The following is a 23,976-nucleotide window of genomic DNA, read 5'->3' as shown; positions in this document are numbered from 1 at the left end:
TCACCATGATATTATACCACTTGTTCTCTAGAGGAAATAATTAAGTGAATTACTAACGCATAAAATACTCAAGTTAAAATGCTTAAATATTCCATTTGATGCAGTTATATATAGCTTAATGTAATGTAATAAGTGCAACATCCTCTTAGTCAGAATGCCTTTGTGCGGTATCCTCTTAGTCAGAATGCTTTGGCTTTCATCTCCATTAAATGGAATACTAATTATCAGTTGATTCCAATTTTGTCAAGGCTGCTGTGTTGTTATATTTTTAAACAAGACCAGAAGGTGAAAAAGGACTAACGTGTATATAAATTAAAAGTAATAATCAGAGGTCAGTGCAATAGTGTTATTACTGTATATAAATGCAGACTTTTGGATTGCAGTTATAAATACTGTGCTGGCACACAGGGTTTCTAAAACGAGACAGGAACTTAATCTATTGACTGACTTGTAGCAGAAGTTGCTCCTGGGGAAGGTAAGTTAGTTCAGCTTAAGTACAGTTATTGCAAAGAAAGTGGGAATAATAACCAAATACAACCAGTGATGAAGCAGGTAATAGAATTCAGTCTTATGTTGAAGGAACTAGCATGAAAATGCAATTCCAGAAGAGCTGCAGATAACACTCAGCAACTAGTGGATGCACATGAACTTCTCAGTATCTTGGCCAAGACAGTCATCAAATAACTGCCAATTGTGTATAAGCTACTGATAGCTGGAACAACTAATTCTTTTTCTGATTGCTTTTTTTTTTTCTTAGAAAGGCTAATTAATTAAAATCAAACTTTTACGTGAGAGATGGTTTTATTTTTGGAAAAAAAAATTTTTAGTCCTGAAATTGCTTAATGTCATTTATTACATGTAAACAAAATCTTTTTATGTTTGGATTTCTCCATATTGTTTAAAAGAAGATAAAAATCTGAAATAAATATTTTGAAACGTTTTATGTTACATGAAAATTTTTTCTGCTGGATACAGTTCTGTTCAGCTGGGAACAGAACTATCCGTTCCTGTTTTTTTTTTTTTTTTCTTCATTTTTGCCTTTTTGTCTTGTTTCACTATGGAAACAGGCTTTTTAACCCGAAAATCTGTAGTGAAAATACAGCTGAAATTCTCCTTTTTATTGCAAAACATATATGTGTGTGTTTGTGTATTCTTATTATATTCAAATAAGCCATCACTGAACACAAAATCCACTTCAGGGACCACATCTTAATATTCATCCACCTTCATGATTCCTGCTATATCCCTTTCCATCTATACTTAGAGATTTATATAACAACTGTATTGTACTGGAAATTGAACACTGATTGCGTGTGAGAGAGGGACATGAAGAGGAGGAGAAAGAATTTTTGCAGCAGAGTGGTGTACGTGTAGAGTCCATGGTGCAGGTGCCTGCTTCCTTCACAGCATTCATTCAGCATTAAGAGTTTGATTCAGTTTTTGCTGTTTTCATGAACTGAAACAGTATCTCAGTGCAAAACTCATCTTTTAGAATTAACTTTTCTTTGGGGCCTGGTAAGAAAATTCAACATATACTGGCTGTGTCTTTGTATTGCTTGCTGAGAAGGAACATAGATCATCAAAGCTTGCTGATCTATTGGCAGCATTGGCTTCCTATGGTGATCATAAAGTCCTATGTACTTTATAAGTAAAAGGTATTGAAGCTAACGGTGTTGGCATTTACTCCATTATACATTTTTATGCTTTGGCTCAGAGAGGAAAATGAAAAATAGATTAAGCTATAGTATATTGTTGATTCATACTTCCTCTTTGCCTAGACTCAGTATAACAGAGATTTTGAACAGATTCTATGCTACAACAGTTTCACAGCTCGAATCAATTTAGCAGATCTACACAAAGTGCGAGAAACTAATAAGTTTTGTTCATCTTTTAAATAGCTTTTGCGTCATTCCATCTGTCCCCCTCCCTAATACTTTTCTCACCTTGATGCAAATTATGGGCTTTAGGTCAGAGAAACCTAATGCTAATTAACATTTCTGGTCACAGAGAGATGTGCAAGTGTAAGAAGAAAATTGATATGCCAATGTTGATCTAAAATGTAGGCAGTAGTGATGCATTATTAAGGTATCTTTCATCTGAATAAAAAGGAGGACCTTTGATTTTTATCTAGAAATGAAATGGATAGACCTTCTGGCACCTGGAATTGCAGTTTAAAAGTAGCATGCAATTTGGATATTTGTGTAAAATAGGAATATTATTTGTGTAAGATAAGAGATGTGCTAGTATTTTTTGACTATAAATTGAAAACATTGAAAAATATTGCAGTGTAACAAAAATACATTGTGATAATGTGTATACGTTATTTCCTGTTGTTTGCCAAAGCTGACAATTCATTGTTTGTTTAACAAAGAGGTCCTTAGTCTCTGAACCGACTTACTGTTTTGCAATGCTTACTTCTGTGGTTGTCTGTACATGTAGTGAAGTCCACTTTGCATGGAATCGAGTCTAAAGTCAGAGGCAGATTGTTCTGCTTTGGCAGAGATAGGTATAAGATATAGCTCCTAGTCGTGGTCACCTGGAGCCTTTCTTCAGGATGCTGTTTTGTCTTGCAGTTTTGTCCAGGATATGGAATTTGTCTGCTGTACTCTCTCAAGCAGTGGCCCTGACTTACACATTCCCAGTGTTGTGACAGGAAAGCAGGAGGAAGGGGTCCAGGCCTACACCCGGTTAGAAGATCACGTTCATTGTAAACTGCCCACATCTCTTGTTCTTATTTTTCAGTCTCTATGATAAAGTTAAGGATAAATATTTGTGTAAGTATTGGCATGATGTAGATTAAAATGCGTAGGTGGCATTTCAGGGTGAGATAGCATCTTCTACAGTGCAATAAAATAACATAGTAAATATCTACTGTGTGGTTTATTTCTAGAAGATACTGTACGGAGATGGTCTGATCCCACCTGAGTCTCAGTGCCATACTCTTTCCCACTGGTTTGCTCAAGGTTGCTTCCTGCTCAGAGCTTTACCTGGGCTCTGCATTGATTTTCAGAAGTGACTAGGCACTGGAACTTAGGTGTCACTTAATCTACCTGAGTATACTTACTATAATAATATATTATCTTTTATTTCTTCAGGAACTGCTGCTGCTTTTTCCTGCACTATTTCTCCTGCACTAACATATTAAACCTCTTCTTTGCATGCTTTGTGCAGCTTTTGTATGAATAGTCTTCTAGGTGGTGTAAATTCAGGGGAGTTTGGTTTGGGGAAAAGTTTCCAAAATGAAGCTGTAAATTGTTGGGAAGCGTTTAAACTGAGAACAGTGTTGCAAGTTTCCCATGGAGATTTAAGTCTGATTAACTTACAGAACTGAAATACATTTTTCAATTTATAGTTAAATAATGTTCATCGTTATTTTCTTTATTACAGATTTTTAAGAACTCCAAGGGAAACATTTCTCTAGAGATACCTGTCTTCTTTACAATAAGCCCAAGCCTTGCCATTGACCTTGAGTATTTTCAAGAGAGGAGAGCAGGGGAGGCAAATGAGTGCGATTTCAGCCCCCGTTTACCAGCCATCTCTTAGTGTGCCAAATGTCACAACTTCCACTAACTTAGAGGAACTCTAGTCTTCAAGTGATATGAAGTCTAGATATGACATTTATTTTGAATGTGTTCTAAAATGACAGTTAATGCATTTCAGTTATTCAGGAATATAATGTCAGAGCCAAAAAAGATTCTAAGCTGAGTAAATTTAGCTATAGTGTAGGCTCTCCTGTCTAAAATCGTGATCCTAAAACTTTCCGAAGCCTCAACTTTAGGACACCTGAAGTTGCAGTTCTTTTGGTCAGAAGTGTGCTGCTATCCATGAAAAATATTTGAGATTCATTATTGCTGAACATAAGGATGGGATGAACTAGTTTGTAACATTCTAGAGATGCATAAAGTCAGCTGTGAGTGGAGAGCCTTCGAATCTAAACCTTATTACTAGAGCTGTTTCTGTATTTTGGCTAGTTACTTAATGCTTATCCAGTAACTCTTTTATATGAAATACAGAAATAGTTGATACTCTAATTGAGCATAATAATTTTCTTGTGAGAGGTGTCGGCTATAGCTTTGAGTTACTTCACCTTGAGGCAGGACTTTAACCTGGCTCTGTTGTATGTTGGGTAAGAGCTGTAAAACTGAAAGTGGAATGAGCACAGTGTTTCCAACTTTTTTTGGAAGAATGTACATAGTCCTTTTTTCTAATTTTTTTGAAAGAAAACCAGCAGGACTTAGGTGATGGCAGTTCTTTGAAAGTATGAGAGAAGTACCTCAGTATCTATAACCTTTATACCCATTTTTCATTAATACCATGTAATGTCATGTTCCTATTATAAATATGGTTGCAGTTGTAGTGTTTTGCAGCCCCCTTATTTAGACAGGGATTGCACCTATCCTTATGGGTCCCAGTGTTTTGTTCTAGACAACTGCTTCTGTGCTTAGCATATTGCTCTTCTGCATGCTATTTTGAGGGGTCTAACTTTCCCTCTATTTTTTATATAGGACATAGATCACCCCTAAAAGCTAGCTGTGGTTAGGTTTTATGTTCCCGAATCCTTTATTGCATCCTTTCTCCTTTATTGTAGCCTGTTTTGTAGAACAGCACCCTTTTCTATTTTCTACTTACTCATCTTAGAATAATGAGTGTAGCATCTGTCATATTTATTGTTCTGAGAAATCACTCCTCTAACAGGCTTTTATAGTGTTTAAAGCCAAGTAAATGTGTATTTCAGTGCTGACCAGCGTATGTAGGCATCTGTCCTGTGTTATGGAAGAATCTTACCTATACTGCAGGCACACTGTTTTCTAGGAAGATAGTGTTTTGCCTTTCCATATTTATTTGCAGTTTCATTTAGAAGTTTTAAAAAACCAGTATGATCCGTTACGGTAGTGTTGGATTTATTTGACGATAGTTTTGTGTTTCAGTTAATGACAATATGTTGCCATGTCAACAGAGACCTTTCGAGGCAGGTAATACAGTTGTTTGTTGGGCCAAAACTGTTATAACTGCTGTTGAGAGTATACTGTAATTCAATAAAAGTCTATATTTTAGGTAAGAAATTGTTATCCTCTCTCATTGGAATTTGTAGGGTAGCTTTCTTCCCGATCCATTTATTTGTATTAATTCAGAAACACTCAGTTATCACTGATGGAAACAGTAATTTTTTTACACTCCTGTAGTATCTCTTAACTGCAAGTGCAGATGTTTTCAATCAAAACCTTTTTTAGGTTTTGTGAAGATAGGAAATTTAAAGCTTATTTTAAGCAACTTACACAACTTATACAAAGTTTACTGCAAAGTCAAGAACAAGAAAGGAACTTGTAAGTTCTTGATCTTTTATAATTGATTCTGTTTATGTGGGATCATCTCTCGTGTTTAGTAATGGTTAAAACCCTCTCAGTTACTTAATTCAAAAGAAAATTATTTTGTAAGTTACAGATTAGAAGAAGCTGCATATGTTTTGGATTGCTATCCTTCTGTACTAACGTGATTTTTTTGTTTATTGACCTGCAATACCTTTGGCTTTCATCAAACCATCTAATGCCTAGCAGAATAAAATAGCATTTTGCATATGGTGTTACCTACAGTTTGTCTCTGAATTGCTAGTATTTTTATCCTTCTCAAGCAGGTAAAGTTTGAACAAGATTTTTTCCAGATAAAACATTTATTGCCTCAATACTCTGCAAATGAAATTATTTTTCGTCTTTAAAGCTCTGTAGCAGCATTATTCTGTTCATTAAAATGTTAACCAATAACCACAGTAGTAACTATACCAGTGATATGCTTATTTCAAAAATGGGCCCAATAGGCATATTTAATTTTGTGTCTGTTTCAAGAGTGGTCAGTTGAGGCTGAGCTCAGTCATGATATGAAAACTGTTTGTTCATCAAGTCATAGCAAATATGAAAGAAGCATTTTAAAGAGAATAAAGATGTTCTTCAAGACATTACAGAAATGTTAGCTGACATGTCATTCATTTGGTTTGACCCAGGAAGATAGTACTTACTCTGCTGGGAGTGAAATTGAGAAAAGGGAAAGGAGAGAAAAAGTGAAGAAATTAGGCTTCAAATCTATATTGTGATACATTTCTAGTGGAAGTTTTGGTGGAAATCTTACAGGACTTTTCAGAGTAACAATTATAGCAAGACCATAACTTTTCTTATTACCAGTTGCGTCTGTGCCAGAGATTGACAGGTACTCAGGTTTGTAGTCATCCTTTTAGAATATAGCAATTCATCTTAGAAGAATATGAATTGTTGTTCAGAGCCAGGAAAGCAGTTGAGAAGATCATAAAAGATAACAAAAATTTGTTATATGTGTATTTATGAGTGATATTATATAAAGCAATTCAAAGGATAAATCTGCATAGCTTCTATAAAGTTAAATGACGTCTTTTCAACTGCTACAAATTCTTGAAGAATTTAATGAAACATAGAATAAGAGAGAACTGAGAGCTATAATATATTTAGATGTTTGAAAGGTTTTTGCTAAAGTAACTCATACAAAATTATTATGGAAAATTGGAGGAACTAAGGTGGGAGAAATTTTTGCTAGTCATGCAAAATGCACGAAGAGGTAGGAAACAAAGAGCAAGATCTCTGACTGAGAAGGACTAGAAAGAAGTCAAACATTGGGGTTATTTGGGGCTTTGTACACCAACTGATATATTACTATGTTATCCGCCTAGAGCAATGGTGAAAAGCAGGATGTCAATACATGGTAATTCATAAATTTATTTAAATTAGGCAATATTAGAAAAGATTACTAAGAGCTCCAGGAGAATGTAATAGAACTTGGTAATAAGATGTCAGATTAAATTCAATTTAGATGAGTGCACGGGAATTAAAATATAAATCACTTCAGCGTGCGCAGTTCTAAATTAGTCCTTAAGAAAAGTGCATGATATTAAGTTGGATTATTTAAGAAACAATGTTTTGGTTATGTAAGTAAAGATTATAGTAAAAAGTGCAATAAAGGCATAGATATTTTAAAATTGTATGGGCTGTATTCTTGCACTTCTTGATTATTGATCATTGACTATAGTGATTCTGTGAAGTGTTCCAGGTGCATGAGCCCATGCCAGATTCGAGTGGCTTGGTACAAATATAGGAGTGCCATTCACAATGGACAGCTTGGCAAGCTTGTAGATTTAAAAGTGAAGGTTCAGATGTTAATGTAAATTTTTGGTCTTTTTTCCCCCAAAAGGCAAAAAATTAAAAATCCCAACTATATTGAGGCTATATTTCAGACGTGGACTCAGTTCTTGGCTCCTGGATGGACAGAGGGACATTAGACCTTTCAGTCTGTAGACTTGCAAAGCTAAACAGAAAATATATCACCTCACTGGTAGAAGCTTTAAATGCACAGATTGTCATAATCTTTGAACCAGAAAAATAGGTCTGTTGTGAAAATGATATTTATGGTTTTCAATTATGCTAACTAGTTAAAATAATAGACTGTTTCACAGCTTCCCAAATCGGCAAAATTTAGATCCAGATGAGGGATGTTGCAATCGCAGGCTGTGGGCAGCGTGGTGAGCAGCCAGAAGGTTATCCTTGTCAGTCTACTGAAGCTGGGCCACAATGCAAAATGGGCCCAGAAGGAAAGGATGAATACAAACACTGGATTCCCCAGTCCATTTATTTGGGAGTTATGTAGGCAGGGAATTCACTGGTCAGGAAGCACCAATAATTCAGGGATCTGGGAGTGCAAGCAACATCTTTCCCTTCCTAGCTGAGTTTCAGTATGAAGGGGTACTCCTGCTGTATTTGGCTTCTGCACAGATGTAGGCAGAGTGGCATCATCTTTACATATCATTTCTGAATCGTAATTAGCTAGGAATAGGCACTGAAATCCTTCTGAACCTGTCTGAGTTTTAGTGTTCAAAACGTGGGGTTGATTGAATTTAGGTGCTTATATTTTTTAGGTATTGCTGGAGAACAGATTTCTGAGTTGCATTGAGTTTAACCGAGCTTGGGGAGGCTATTTCCATAAAGATGTGCAAGTTCCAAAATGTCAAGCTGCATGAGCAGGGTATAGCCTTACAAGTACATGGTAATAATGTAAACATCGTTTTTCACTTTCCATAATGAAAAGATGGCTGAATTCATATCTCTGAATGCTTAAAAATAACAGCTCTAAACTGAAACCAAGACTAGGAAATTTCAGCCCACCTGATGAAAATCAGTATTTTTCAGCCTTGTTTAATTCTGCTGCTTTCCTGAAACCACTGGAAACTCTGCTGCAGATGGTAAACACAGGATATCACCTGCAAGATTCAGAGACCTGTGTGTTATAATGAAAATTCTGATGTGATCTGTATATTGTGGCTGCTCTCAAGTGTCTGCAGTAAGCGTGCTTACAACTAAATAGTTGCAGATTTGACCCTAAGTCTTTTCTAAGTTCCCTACTAGTATATAATGTAGCTCCCCTGGAGAGCAAAGGCAAATCCAATTTAAAATCTTGTCTGTGGGATGATCTTACCTTAAAAAAAACAATATAAAGAGATTTAGATAGTATTTAGCCTTGTGCTTACTCATTTATGATGCCTGCTTGCTACATTAGATATTTATATAATGAGGAAAGTGTTTTTAAGTGAACCAAAACACAAATTTGACTGGACTATAATGTCCCTTCAGGTTTCAAAAGGAAATTTTGGTATGACATATATAGGCATAGGCATTATATACATGGTTATTTGCCATTTGGCTCTTTCCAGCTTTTTAATATATCCTTAAAAAGGAGAAAAAGTTGCAGAATTGGAAAATTACCACAGCCAAACATAAATAATGAAATGATACAATCTTGTTTAAAAAAAAAAAATCAGGCAGTTAGCTTATGTATTTCCTTTGATTTCTTGTTTGCAGTTGTAGGATATAGATCTCTTCTAGGTTTTTGCCTACATATTGCTTATTTATATGAACATAATTCATGGTAAACCTAAAAAGTCCAAAGTATGGAGATGTGATATTATTGCCCATGTTTTGTTACAGTCTTTCATATTTAATATATTTAACCTACTAATATCAAATACGGTCTATGGAAATAAAGCAGAGCTGATACCACAGTGACAATAGGGAAACAAGCCATGATAAAGGAAGTTAAAAGATCTTTATTTTGGGAATTAATGTTACTAAACCTACAGTGATTTTCACAGTAGAAAAATCAATTTTTGGTTGTCTTCAGGTCTTTGAAGATATTTCTATCCAAAAAACTGTATATTATACTGCCAATGAAAAACTGAGTAATTTCAAAAAGTATTTTCTTTTGGTAGAACCTTCAAATCCAAAACTCCAGGGAAAGAAGAGCTTTCCAATTTGTAAATAGAATGGGAAGAAGCTATGCTGCTGACCTGATTCATCAATAGATGACATAAGGGAGCAGAGATAATTGATAGAAATAACAACAGTACTTCTAAACATTACCTTGCAAAAGCAACAGCTTCAAAAGGGAGGAACAGATTTTGATGTTTCTACAATGAAAGAAATAATGACCATTTAAAAAAATACTCATGCAAAATCATACATTCAGAAAGAAAATTCTAAACATTTACAGAAATTTGGCTGAGGAGAAATTACAGTCTTGTGTTTGCAAAATCTAGGACAGGAGCTATAACTCTTTTCTGGCATTAAGCAAAGAATTTAACTGCCAGCTCAGTTTTTCCATCTGATGCATTTTGTTGGATAATGCATAGTGCTTATGCTGGTAGTATTTATCATCAAAACACTAATGCAAGGTCCAAGTATAGTACTGCCAGTCTCAGGCATTCTGAAGTAAGACATACCTCCCGAAAATAATAGGATTGGCTTAAAATAAAATGTGAGATTTTAAAATTGTTTGGGGTTATTCTTATTTTAGTTTTTAAAACAGAATTTCACAAGGGAGATTAGTAACAATGCTAAGATAGGACTGCACGCTGAATTTAATTTTTGGAATCTTATGTAAAGGCTAAGCATTTTGGCCTAGTTTACTTCAGAAGTTGCAAAGTTTGGATTTAAATCCAGGGAAAAGGGTTTTCAGAATCGGTATCAGATTCAGGCTAATCTGTAGACATGACATACATTTTTCAAAGTCTTAAGAGTATGTATGCTGTGGTGGCATATATAGTTGAAATGATAAATGTAATATGGAGTACGTCACAATTTTTGTAGAAACTTTTAATGGATTTTATCTGTTGATATTTTATTTAGTAGCTATGATTTTATACATTTTAAGCAACAGAATATATTTCATCTATACATAAGAAATTAATTAGACCGAAGAGGGACACAATCCCAGTTAGATGATGATGGGTTTAAAAAGGAAGGCCAAAACATACAGGTATGAACAAATATTGGGAAACTCCCTATATGTTCATGTAATTCTGTCGCCACAATGTATTCCAAAACTCCCAATCCTTTAAGCAAGTATAATAGCACCTTTGCTAATGTGACCCTTAAATCATGCAGCCTTATATATATGTTGATTTGCTGCCTACTGAAGAAGTAATAGTCTGCTTGTTGTGTTTGTTGATGATTCTTGACATTTTCTCTGTTGCTTTAGCAATCCCTGCCTACTGTGTGAAAGTCTTGGAGAGGACTTCTGCTCTCTAAAACTCTTCAGCAGTCTTTGTGTTGTCCTTGCAGTTCGTATTCAGTGTGAAATATTCCCTTTCAGTATCCATTTATACTTGGGTTCCAGTGAGATTGCTCACCTTGTCAAATGCTTATCACCTGTTAATATGAAAAATTCTGTATTTTAGAGAGAGGACATTGATCACTTGAGTTCTGTGTTAATAATAACTATTCTCAAATCATCATGAATAAAGGATGTCCCTCCCCCCTCCCCCCCATTGCTGGCAAGAGAAGTATGCTTAGTCACTGCAGTTAATTTTGGCTATGGTTCCAGAGCCTTGTAATGAGTAAGTTCAGTCTCTATTTTTGGTTGTCTCTGGATATTTGAAAAAATTGGGAACAATTTTTAAAGTAAGGTTTTGATGTCATCTTAAATGACATTGGTTGCCTTTTCACATAATTTTGATGGAATTCTTTGCTTTTGTACTTTGTTCCACCAGTACAACTAAATCTGTCATTCACTCCCAAATAATACATGACCAGCTTGCTTTGCAACACAGAGGACTAATATAGATTGCTTACTGTTATATGTTTTAATACTATCTGGGAAAAAAAGTTTCCTCTCTCTGTTTTCAGAGGCATTAAAATGTTTTACAATGTCAGTCCTTATACATTGTCTTCGATAACTCTGTTGTAAAATTATGGAAGCAATAAATCCTTTCTATCTTTAATTGAAATCCTTTGATACCACTTTTTAGGGCAGTCTGTGTTTTGCAGTTATTTGCACATATTCAGTAGGAAACATATGTTCTTGTAGTTTCTACAGTCTTTGTCCTTCAACATTGTGAATCTCATGGCCCACAAATGCTTTCCATGTTGTGTGGTCCCTGTTTATGCCCTTTTTATTTGCTGCAGAGACCTCATGTTGCATCCTTTTTATCTTTAGACACTATGGAAATAATTTTTGTGCCTGTTCAAATCATGAGGGTCAAATGAGTCTTACAGTCTGTTCCTCTCCTTGCTAACTCTAGTGTCTGGTTCTAGCTCTGTGCAAATTAAACCAGCATTACTACTGAAGGCTACAGTCCTGCGTTAACTTCTGTTCTGGCTGTGCAATCCCACCTTCTCGCCTCTCCCTCCCTGGTGGTAGGGTACAATGTTCAGGTAGTAAATTGGATCAGGGAGCAGATTCAGCTCCTTAGTCATAATCTGTCATGTGGCTGTGTTTTACTGCTACAGATATTTGTGTCAGCTCGAAGGGAGATTAGGGGCACAAGGATGGAAATGAGTACTTGGGACTGGGAGGTGCTGGCCTCTTTCCATGAGCATTGCAGTTTGAAATCGTCAATGGATTTGTAAGGCTGGCCAGTGAGGAGATGTTCATCAAGGAGGCTGCAGAAATAGCCAGAGCTTGGTAGAGTGCTTGTGCCAGTGGTTGCACGTTCATCTTTCCAACGCACTGCTTCCACACTGTCGGTCTCCTCCACATACACAGTCTCTGGTTGTGGGTCAAGGCGTTGCATCTTTTGCAGATTCAGACAGATTCAGAGCTTTTCTGTAGGGAAGTATTGCCAGTTCAATGTTTCTAGGAAAAATACATGGTTTTCCCTGAGTTTCTGAGGAGAAACTTGTGAGGGGTTTTTTAGATTTAAGAATTGTTCAACATTTGTACCCATAAAGTTTTTGCCAATGGCAACAGTTGCCTGAAGCATTAGGCTTAAGAAGTTTTTCTTTTGTCTTTTTTTTTTTTTTTTTTTAAATGAAGATAGGGCTGCTGTAATAAGATATGGCATGTGCATGATATCCTGCTATGAAGCCATTATAGCACTACAATGTAGGTAGGGAAGGAATTTCCCTTTGCAGTCTCCTTCAGTTTGTTTTTTTAGGTAGCACAGAAATGTAGCTCTATTCATAACCAAAACAATGTGTTGTACCAACATTCTCTATATAGTAATTGTAATTTTGGATGTCGTATAAAACCATGAGCAATAACTTTGCTATTCGCATGCTGCTTATTTTTTGCAAGTTTCTTTTCCTGTAAAAAAAAAACCACCACCCAAAACCCCTGCTATAACATTGTAAGAAATAAAGTATAGTAAAGTAAAGTACCCAGTAACTGGGATGGATATGACTGCACTGAGAAAAAGATGCCATGTTCATTTGGGAATTACCCTGTTTATATTGCTGTTAAGTCTCTGAACATGTCCATGGTGAAATATAGACTTATATTTACAGAACTCTGAACAGTGTCTAACTGAGTTTCAGACTTATGTAGTTAATAAAAGAGCCAATGCTCTTAGACAGCCTTGAATTCTTATTAAATGTATAAGTTTAATTTTAGGCAGCAGGTTTCTACATACTGGAAGCCTCAGGCTAAAGCAAAAAGAAAAGGGAACTTGTATATATTTGTAAGTATAGTGCAGAAAGGAAAATTTCTGTTTCTGCTGCCAGGGCTTCAACTAACTTAGTTGTAAGGTGTTTTTTTTTCCCCTTTAAGAAGGGCAGGTAAGAAATAGAACTTGAAGAGAACATAATTTTATTTCTGGTGCTCTCAAGTAGCTAATGTACTTTTAATTAGAAAAAGCATTGAAAGGGGGAAAGCAACTGCCATTTCTTAATAAAAAAATTTCTATGTCCTGCACAAAGAGCAATAGAAGTCCACCTGAGAATTTTTACTAGAATTAATGGGACTAGTTGTAGAAATGATACTTACTGTAAGGAATGAAAAAACAAGGTCTGAATTAATAAAGCCTTACAGTAGTACTATGTGGCAAGTGCAGAAACTTGTTTCTTTCACAGCTTGAAAACTAAGACAAAGAGAAGTCATACGACTTGAATATAGCATAGTTTTTGTGTTAGAGTGAGGAATTGAATCCAAATTACTAATTCTTGACAATGTCTTCCATCCCACTTAGAAAACAGCTTTTTTTTAATGCTTAGAGGCAGTAAAATCGACATATTTGTGATAAAAGTCCATGTAGACAACATTGTCTTATTTCAAAAGCGGAACTGAATCAAATGAAATAACACAATAAAAACTGCATTTCTAAGTAGGATGCTCTTCACAGCAAAACCAGCGTACTTGTAAAACTTACTCAAATCAGATTTTTTTCTTTAACTTGATTCAGATAGTGTATCACTGAAAAGATATTCTCATAAATGAACTGCTGCTGTGGGCTTTGCTATTCAACTTAACTGCTTCCATTTCCAGGCAAAATGGCTCTCCTGAATTCTGCATTGTTTTCTTTTCCCTAATGAAAGGCTAATAATGATTCCTCATGGAGGTGACCCCCTACAGCAGAAGGTAGGAGGGCATGTGGAAATGGATGTTTTAAAACTGCTCGGCTTACCTGCTGATGGGTGGTAGAAGTGACAGCAAATTTCACATCAAATAAGTAGGAAATACATATGTATCACTGGCACTTCTGTCTAAGGCTGAATACTTCTAGGTGTCCAACGCAACAGTAATTCTTGAAGCAGCTGCTGCTGTGAATAAACACATGTGAGAGTATTTATCTAGAATGCAAAGCTTAAAAAGTATTTTGGAACCATATCACTGACATATGGTACCACAGTTTAAATGAGACAAGCAGAATCATTGTTCTGATACAGACTTTACAGATAACAGTAGCAAAAGTAAAACTCATGAAAGGTGCAGAGCCTTATGGAGTGATTTACAGAGAAACTGCATGTGACAACGCTAGTCAGTCTAAAAAAAATTAACAGCCCACAAGTTAAAACAGTGGAACAGCTTTTCCTTAAAGTATAATGATGAAGACAAACAGACGAATGTAGGAGGAATAAAATAAATCAGCTGTTAACACCCTCTTTGAAAGCACTTTTAAGAGAATAAAATTACTTTTTAGTTCTTTTTAGAAATACTTTAAACTTTTCATCCTTTTAAAGAAATTAAAGTATTTCTTGATTCTGTACATATTAAAAAAATGAAGTGTTGCCCAATTCTGTGAGCACTTTCACATCATAAAAAGTGTTATGTCAAAATGACAACTGTTAGTTGTGAGAACAGATATCCTTCAACACTATTTTTAACAAGTGCAGTAAGATGACTTAACTGCCATCAGCTATCACGACTTTGGCCTCCAATCCAAATCCATTTCCTGCAAAATTCTGGGGAGTAGATGGGCTTCATGCTGGGAAGAGAAAATTAAGAAATTTGGGTCAGGGAGTGTTCCAAGTTTGGTGGTTCCGTGCCAAAACCAGTCTGTAACTTTTTGCCTAGACTTTACAAATCAACAGCACATCTAGACTTGGACTTCCAAGCAAAAAAGAGCACAGCATAAATAGTCCTGATGTAAGATGCTCAATAATGTCAGTTCACCTAAGCAAATGATCCCATAATCTCTTCCAAATCCTAATGGGATGTTTCTGACTTTATCTCCTCCCTATTTCTACAAAAACTAGTATTCTTTTTGGTTCTGATTATGAGTTACAAACCTGATTTCCTGGGTCTTAAGCAATGGCAGCAAGCTTGAAGTTTTTTTAGGTCTGTCTTTCCATGAAGATACTCTATGCAGTATTCAAAATTATAATAATGGAACTGAAATTAATGATGTAAACTCTAGTTCTGAAGAAATGTAGAACAAACGAAGTTAACTAGAGTGGCTCAAAGCAGAATCAAGACTTCCCCAAAGTTCAGAATGGGTATATTGGTAAGGTCTTGTTTACTACAGGTGTGATGAGAGTACATTTTTAGTTTTAAAATAGAAAATACTGCTACATTATATTTTTTGAAACAAACCACTGAAAATTGAGTATTGGACAGTACTCTGCTTTTTTATTCTATCTCCTAATCTCACAGGTTGATAATTACTTTGCAACAGCTGCCAAATCATTAAGGAGTGGAATATTTTTACCTGTCTATGCTGATGAAAGGGGAAATCTTTTTATGTTCAGATTTTAAGCATCTCAGCAGATATATAACTGCTTTAAACAATTCTGTTGCTACAGCCTACTGGGTGCTTAAAAAACTTGAGCAGCTTAAAATTACTTTCTATCTTCTTCATGTGTTGGGTTTTTGGGGTATAATGTCTCTTGTTTCAGTTTGTTTTCAGTGCAGTGTAAGACACCTTACAGAATCATTTTACAACTTTGAGTATTTTAGAGAGTATTCCTTCCTGCATCCATTTTTTTCTCAGAATAATTAAAAGAGAGGAGAAACACCAGTATTAAGAATAAATGCCTTTTAAATGGTATTGTAGACTTAATTTTCAAAGGATGTGGCTAAACAAAGAAATATTTAGGCATAAATGACCAAAATTTGATTTTTACCATCAGAAACACTGAAAGTATAACATCATAGACCAGACTGAACAATGAGGGAGGTTTAGAATAGGACATTAATTTGTCTCTGCACTGTGGAGATGGCAGTGGGTATTACATGGGATGACCCGCACATGCTCAGCTCTACTAGTACGGAAGCTTCAGGGAAACCCCAGCTTGGCTTCCTGGCCACAGGTTACATATGTATGAGCAGAACAGCTATGCAGCCATCCCACAGCCTGTTCTTATCGATCATTCCCCTCTCTGAATCTAGCGTACTTGGACACTGCATGAAAAACTTGGCAGTACGCTGCTCTCAATCTCCAATATTTGTATATTCTATTTAAACATCCCTATTTGTAAATTAGGTTCTGCACTTTGTACTTTCTGGTTTTTTTGTTTTTTTTTTTTTCTGCACTTTGCTATTTTAATGTAGATTTTCAAATCTATGAGTATATTCTGGTAATTTTAGCAAAATTTATTGCTTATTAGTTGAAATAATGTATATTTGATCATTGCGTGGTGGATGAGGTAAAATAAAATGCCCTTGTGGTTGTGGTATATATTCTAAATATTTATGTAGATGTTTTATTTGATAACTGCCATTCTGCTTTAGCTGTTTAATGGGGTTTTTTTTTCTTATTTTGCAATCAAATATGGAGACCCAGGTGTACCAGGGGGCACTGAGGTATGTTGCATATAGTTTCACAGAACCATATTAGTGTTCCTTAATCATTAAGTATCATAAATTGTGGTCATATATCTTTTAAAATCACACACATGATTATAGCTCAGAAATGCATTAAGACAGTTAAACATAAATTAAGTGCATGAAAACATTGCTTAGACGATCTTGCAGACTCCATTCCATTGTGAACAAACTGTACTTGTTATAAGTGGTGGGAAAGGATAATTCTTACAGTGCTTTCTGTCTCTGGATTTAAAAAAGGGCTTTACAAAGGATTGTTGTACCTATTTGCAGATGAGAAGATTGAGACAGAGGGAAGAGAAGCAATTTATCCAAGGTCACCTGGAAAGCTAATGATACAGCTGGAAGGAAAACCAATGAATTCAGAGGTCTGGGCCAGTTCTCTGTCCATGTGTTGTACTGCCTCTTTTACTTCCAACTGTTCCTAGTTTCCTGAAGAAAACAAACATCTCCACTATAGTTTCCAACCAGAATGTGGTTATTATTCTGAGAAAACTTCTGCTATGAATTACTAGTTTTATTGTTTGCTTCTAGCAACATTATACTGTTAACCACATTAAGCCTAATTTTTTTTTACTAGTTGATAACACTGTAATTCCAATGTTGTTTTTTGAAATTGAGTTGTTGTATATTTTTACCAATACAAATGAAGGTAGTTTAGCCCAAATTTTCTACATTAGAATTCCTAATGTTCTGTCTTTAAAGAGAGAGATGCCTCCTGCTGCAATATATCTCATAATCTGTTTATATAAATAGAAATTGTACCAAAAGCAAAATTAGAGGAAAGGACTTAACTTTGCATTAAGTAAAGTTCTTATTCAGATTTAAGTTATTAAAAAAGGAAAAAAAAGGAAAACGGAATTACTTTTCTCATAATTCTTGACTATACGTGAAACTGTTCAGTTTATTTCTGTGAATGGTATCCTGCTCCTCGGTGAATTCCTAGAACCACCATTACAAATCTTAACTTCACAAGGTCTGTTTTCTCAAGATGATGCTGTTCTTGTTATGACATTAACAAAAACTACATTTATATTTTAAACTTTCTGATGGAAACATTGCTGGTTAGAGTTGGTTGAAAATCTTTTAACAAATAATTTTCACCTGTCTAATGGAGGTGGTAACTTCTTTTCTTCTAGCTAGTCTCTGAGTCTCCAGGTCTACTGAGACTATTTAGCTATGTCACTCTGTGACTCATGAGTAGTATGTATTAATGGGCTTGTAGATAACTTTACGAGGAATAAGGTAAGGTTGTTCCTCTGCACTGACTGCTTGACTGTTATAAGCAGTGTTAGTAAGCCACAAAGATTTGTAGACTTTCAAGCAGGATTTAATATGATCTAATCATGATCCCACTGGATTTGACTGACATTTTGATAACAGCTTCGGTGCAGCAGAAATAAGCCTTTAAGAATCAAACATTTGCTTTATTAAAAGGATACCCTTCATATTACTGCAGCAAACCTGACAATGAGGAATGGCTGTTGTGTGCACTAAAAGAAGAGATCATGTGAAAAGCAAGGTAACAACCCAGTGTTTCAGCATACACACAAGGATCTGCTAAGTTGAATAAACACAAACAGATCTAATTCTGATGCTTTCTAACTTGTGCATACTTGACTTTACAAGTCAATAATACTTTGCAAGACAGGCTGTGGGTACCTTATCTGAAATTGAATAGGTGCCTTTCTTTGTCTGCTTAGAAGTTTTTTTCATGAGACAATGCAGTAACATACACAAAAGTGTCTGTACTTGTTAAAATGTATACTTTTCCCTGAAATTTGCAAATTATGTATTGTGTATGCTTTGAAAATATTAATGCTAAATGTTTCTATGAAAACATAATAACCTGATGTTTTTTGACATCCAGATATGACCTTTACTTTCTTTGAAAAACAGGCTTCCAACTTCAGGATTCTGTGATGTAGTGTGTCCTGCTTATTAATGGAGGAGATCTTAGTCTGTTCTCCTGAAATACAAACATTTGTACATAAATTTCAATCCATAAAATTAATGCAAGAACAACTTTGGTTCCAAGATCACAGTTGGTTACATGTGTTCAGACTCTTAGTTTTTTCATCATAACTTTATTAGTATCTTGTTCCTTATAATTCCTGGCTAAAATCAGTCATACCACATCATTTTGTGTGGCCTTTTCAGAGGTGCTGTTTGTTCTGTCTCAGAGTTTCCTTTTTCATATTATTCAGTACTGCATATTATCTTGAGATCTATTTTCTACAGCAAAATGCTTTTTTAGCATTTTGGTACAATAAATGGCAATAAAATGAGGTGAGTTTTCGAAGTTGTATAAGGAAATCGTGTCACTGATGTTTTTTATTGAAAAACATTTAATTACTTTTTAAAGCTTTTTTAGTCATCTTGGCAATGTGCAGTGTATAGAAGCTAAGAATATGTGACTCAGGAGAAAATGTGTTGATGCTCATTTTGGACAAAAAATCCAGTTGTATTCATATAGAGCCTGAGCTGAGACCCAGGGGAGCAAATAGAACACTATTCATTACATACTGGAGAAAATCTGTAGCTGATGTAAATTTTCATAACTCAGTTGACTTCAGCGAAGCTACACTGATTTATAGGAGCTGAATATTTTTTGCACAGGGGTGGTATTTTCTTTGTTTACTTAAAAAACAGCTGTGCTTAATATTGGACAGAACAGCAAAATAATGTTCCCTGACCTGTATCCCTGTCCTCGGTGAAGTTCTTCTAGATTTACATTAATTAAACGAGAATCAGAATCTGGTTCAATATATGCAAAATACTGCGAGGCATATCTATCTTTTTTTTTCTTACTGCTTTGAGCCACTTTGTTGGATCAAAGCTAGTTGAAAGCTGAGCTAACCAGATGGTTGGGGATTTCCTTGTGGAAGACTACCCTGGGGAGACATAGAACTGGAATGGGGGATTACTTGATTGGAGAGGTACTGAAAAGCATTTGGGTAGAGTATTGCTGGGCACAGGTGATTACAAACTGCTAGAATGACCTGGGGGCTGCCATAATGTAGAGCATCCCTAAAGCTGGCCTTTATTGCACTGGGTCTGAGATGGCTGTGGAATTAGCGGATAGAGAAGGGAATGTGCCCCCTCTTCTCCTAGCTGTATGGGGTGCATCTCAGCTTCAATGAAAAATGCAGTCTGTGAATTATAATCTTTACTTGAAAAGCCAGAGTTTTATATTTTCATTTTGAGCAGTACTGTTTTGTATGCAAACCTTCTCAAGCATCAAGATGGGAGTATTCTCTAAGTTGTGTTACTACTGCTTTTAGTACACGGTTTTGCAATTCATTAAACTCTGCTCTCTTGCATGAAAATGTTAGTTCGTATAAAAACCTGTAACGTACATCTATAAAATGGCATGTATAACCATGTTGCAGTACATCTCCATTAATTACATTTCAGTTACTATGCAATTTGAGAATTTAACAAGTGTTACAGAACAAAGAATGCCCTTTTAGTGCTATTGAAAGAAACCTAAGATGTTTCAAATTATGAATATTGCTGTTTTATTATAATATTCCTACAACTATTTCCAATACCAATAAAGAATTTTTAGGAGTTTGTCATATTATTTTCTGATGGTTAAACTGGCTTACCCATTAAATCTCTAAGTCACAGTATGAATTTAATCTATAATGACCCAAAAGTCTGGACTGTATCTACCTGAGACACCACCTTGTTCTCCAGAGAACATCATGACAGCTGAGATTTTTCAATAGTTTGAGCAAGTAGTTACCACATGCAAATGAATGGCAGCTAACTTTTGAGTCAGAAGCCTGTCGCAGCTGAATTGATGACGTATGTCATATTGTGGGATGATATAGGAAAATATATCAAACACAAATTTGACATATGTACAAAAATTTCTTCTCATACTATTTGCATTGTTAACAATTGTGCCTATATTTAGATAGGCTTCTGTTGTTTATATGGGTGTAAATGGGCACAGATGTGATGGCCCTACCCTATGTACAAGTAATGGAAGAAGAAAGAATTGGACGTTTTGCAATCTGAGTAAATGTAATTTATAAAAGTTGCATAAAAATGTAATCCTTGTTGCATAAAATTATGAAAAAGTTGCATAAAAAATGTAGAAAAAAGGTGCATAAAAATGTAAAATGGGCTGCTGCAAATATTTAGAGGAAATCTTGGCCAAGCATCTTACTTGGTGGTGGAAGATCACCCTTAGAATAAGGGTTAATGTACATTTCAATATTTATTTATATAGATTTTTCATTTTTAGTTTCAGCACATATCCATAGTTGCTCTCAGTCAAAACATCTGTCTTAATATTAACTGAGAGTGCTTCTGGTTGTTAAGAAAACAGTTTTATGAAATGTGAGGATAGAATAATCACCTCTCTAATACAGCATTATGAAATTCCCTGCATGGAGAAAGACAGATTTACACTTGCTTTATCTTATGTGGGTGTAAGAGATAATGGGAGTATAAATCTCCGTAGGATAATAAAATGTATAATTTAGAATATCTTCATGAGATTAATGCCATATGGTTTGTGGGGTTTTTTTTTTGTGTTTGGTTTTTTTTTTTTAGTTCATGAGATTAATATTTTCATGGGTTACAGTTTCCTCATCAATCAAAATAATCAACTGAACATAATCTAATTACAGGATTTTGGAATTTTAGGCTTATTGTTTTTAGGAATAAAGTTGTTCCATAATAATTTTAATGCAGACTCTGAAAACTCAACTTTTGTTCAATTGCCAGGGACTTTTTATTAGGTGTGTTTTATGATACTGTTTTTAGTTTAGGAGTCAATGCTTTCTAGAAATACGGTACATTGTGATAATGAAGAAATGGAAATACAAGAAGAAAAAGTAATATGTAAAGAAGGAATGTTTTCTAGTAGCAGTGTAAGCACTGTTTACCAACATGCAATAAAAATACCACAATTTTGTGAGATATTTTGTATTGCTAAGCCTATTACCAGATGTTCATACTTCTAATAATAAAAGCTATTGTGTTAATGAACTCTGTTCAGAGAGACTGAACATCAGGAGCCTCTTAAAGCCCTTTGTTACTGCCTTGTAAGAAATGTTGGAGGGCAGTGTAATTCAGGATTTGGTTACTAAACTGAAACAGAGGTCACTAGTCCTGGCTCTCCTGAGTGGTTTGGCATTTCACCTCATTTTCTGTGTTTTAGTTTACTAAGTGAAGGTAAGGGTAGCAGTACAAAGCTGCTTGAAGATCCCAGTTGATCCTGGCAAAAATATAAGTGTTACAGGATGCTGTTGTATAATTTTGTTGCTAGGAGTTAGTGTTCAACATACTTGTTCTAATAAAACCTCATCCTGTTCTTATTTATTTACTTTGAAATATTGCTTCTTGTTGCATGAGAATACCCTCAGGCAAGTGGTTCTTGTGATAATTTTGTCTTTTTAAACTTTGGATTGCTTATTGTCTAATTTTTTTTAATGTTTTGCAATTGGGTTGGATCCATTTTCTTTTTTACAGATTGAAAATGGTTTCTCTGAGGTTAAACTTTCACATTCAATCTATAATTATACCTATTCTGGAATTTAGTTTTTATTTCTGGTTGAAGGTAATTTCCTTTGTCAGGAAACCATTTAAGAATCTCGTCCTATATGCTTTTTACGTGGCTTTTATGTGTTGATTTAAACTATTCAAATGAAATAAATGCTTCAGTATTTTCTGGAATTTGATGGGATTTAAACATTTGTTATTGATATCAGTGTGAAGTGTGCTGTGGTACTCTTTTCTTAAAATCTTTTGCTGTAAACTCAGAATTTAAGGTATTTATTTTTAGAACTTAGTAGAAGTATTTCTTAAATATCCTTCAGCAGAAGTGGGTGTGTGAAACATGCTGCAAAACTTCAGCGATTCCAGCTGTTGAGAAGCACATTTTGCTCTGCCCAAGAAAGCATTACTCAATTATTACTCATGTTTCCAATCTCTACAGAGTATACTGAGCCTTACTGACAGTATCCTCTCGCATTCACTCTACCTTGCACCGTCCTTGTTCATCATGTGACAGCAATAACGCTGCTATTTTAGAAATCAGTTCTTAACCAGATTATAATGGTTAATTTTGTTATAGAGAAAAGAAAGGAACTGAACAGTTTGTTTGCTTTTCCACTTAACAAAGACACTGTTTCATAACCTTCGGCAATGCTCCTAAGTGAACAGTTTTGTGTACTATGCAGAAAATAGTCATGGTGTGCCTTTGATGCTGAGAAACATACAGAATCAGAAAAAAGGGTGAGGTGGAATTGGGTAGAAGTGATGTGCCTGGGAAAATGCTTTGAAAATACCTGGCACATTGTGTATGCTGCATTATTACAAAGACAAATGTTTACCCCTCATAAGTGAGCTTATGTTATATATAATTTCTGGCAGAGCTCAGCTAATAGAATTAGCAAAAGTGGAGATGCCATCAGAGACAAACAAATCCCTTTAGCCTTTTCCTAAAATGGAAGATGACAATACTCTGATCTGCTTTTTAAGCATTACCACTGTACATTGTATCCCGTGTTCAGGAAAAAGAACAGACTTGCTTTGTATCATTGTTCCAAATATCTACTATAATATGAAATACTACCAGAAAGTTGTTTCCAAACCAATCTTCAGGGTTTGAAAGTGCTGTTTTTTCCTAATTCTTCAATCCATTTCTGTTTTACAATTGCAAATTGCAGAGCTTGGTCTTTTAATCTGTGTTTCTTTCTATTTATGCAATAAATGTGTCAGAAAATAGCTGTACATCCTTTCTTCAATCTGATACAAATTCTGCAACATTTTCTTCTTTGGTAATCTTAAAATTGAATAACAGTAATAGTTATACTTAGCTTTTATGTTGTATTTTACTGGGTAAAAAAAACTGTAAAAAATTAATTAGGGAAGGTTTAATGAATAGCATTGTTTTTCCTTACTTCTGCGTCTCATTGTGATAATTAAAAAGGTTTTTATTTTTGTACTGTGAGAAGCCACACTGCATCAAGGCCAACAGAGTGTTTACAAAGAAGTGATACATGAGCTCTGTGTAGCCATAAAATGCAGTGAAGTAAGCTGACACTGACTTGGCTCCTGTAAGTTTTTGTTATTACAGGTTTGTAATTTTACTTGGAAAATTGTCAAAGTTTATTTATATAAATGCTAGTGATGTTGTTAATAATTGTGTCCAGGATCAGCATAGTACATCATTGATCAAACCCATTGCAGCTTTTTTTTAAAGCAAATGTGAGAAATTTGACAAGCCCATAGCTGTCTGCTATAGATTTTTCCTGATACGCTCCAGGTATCAAAGTCAGAATTGCAAAAACATTAAAGAACGAACTCCAATTTACAAATCTGTCAATAATGGCAGCAGCAACGTTACGATTGATGTAACGTATTATAAGATTACATGGGGGAAACTCAGCACAAATGATTTCTGTAGCA

General features: G+C 35.0%; 1 long non-coding RNA gene across 2 annotated transcripts in view; it reads left to right on the top strand.

Moving 5' to 3' along the window:
• The window catches only part of LOC142416088 (uncharacterized), a 29,871-nt gene extending 11,772 nt beyond the window's left edge, over nucleotides 1-18,099 (top strand). Inside the window, exons 4-5 of one of the 2 annotated variants that reach the window (XR_012777625.1) lie at nucleotides 16,819-16,913; nucleotides 17,983-18,099. This is a non-coding gene — a long non-coding RNA (uncharacterized LOC142416088). Of the gene's footprint in view, nucleotides 1-16,818; nucleotides 17,321-17,982 lie in introns of those variants that run through there. The other variant, XR_012777624.1, reaches the window with a different exon arrangement.
• The last annotated feature ends 5,877 nt before the right edge of the window (nucleotides 18,100-23,976 follow it).

Source organism: Mycteria americana, chromosome 12 (genome assembly GCF_035582795.1).
Source record: "Mycteria americana isolate JAX WOST 10 ecotype Jacksonville Zoo and Gardens chromosome 12, USCA_MyAme_1.0, whole genome shotgun sequence".
NCBI lineage: Eukaryota > Metazoa > Chordata > Aves > Ciconiiformes > Ciconiidae > Mycteria > Mycteria americana.
This window is presented reverse-complemented; position numbering and strand designations above follow the sequence as displayed.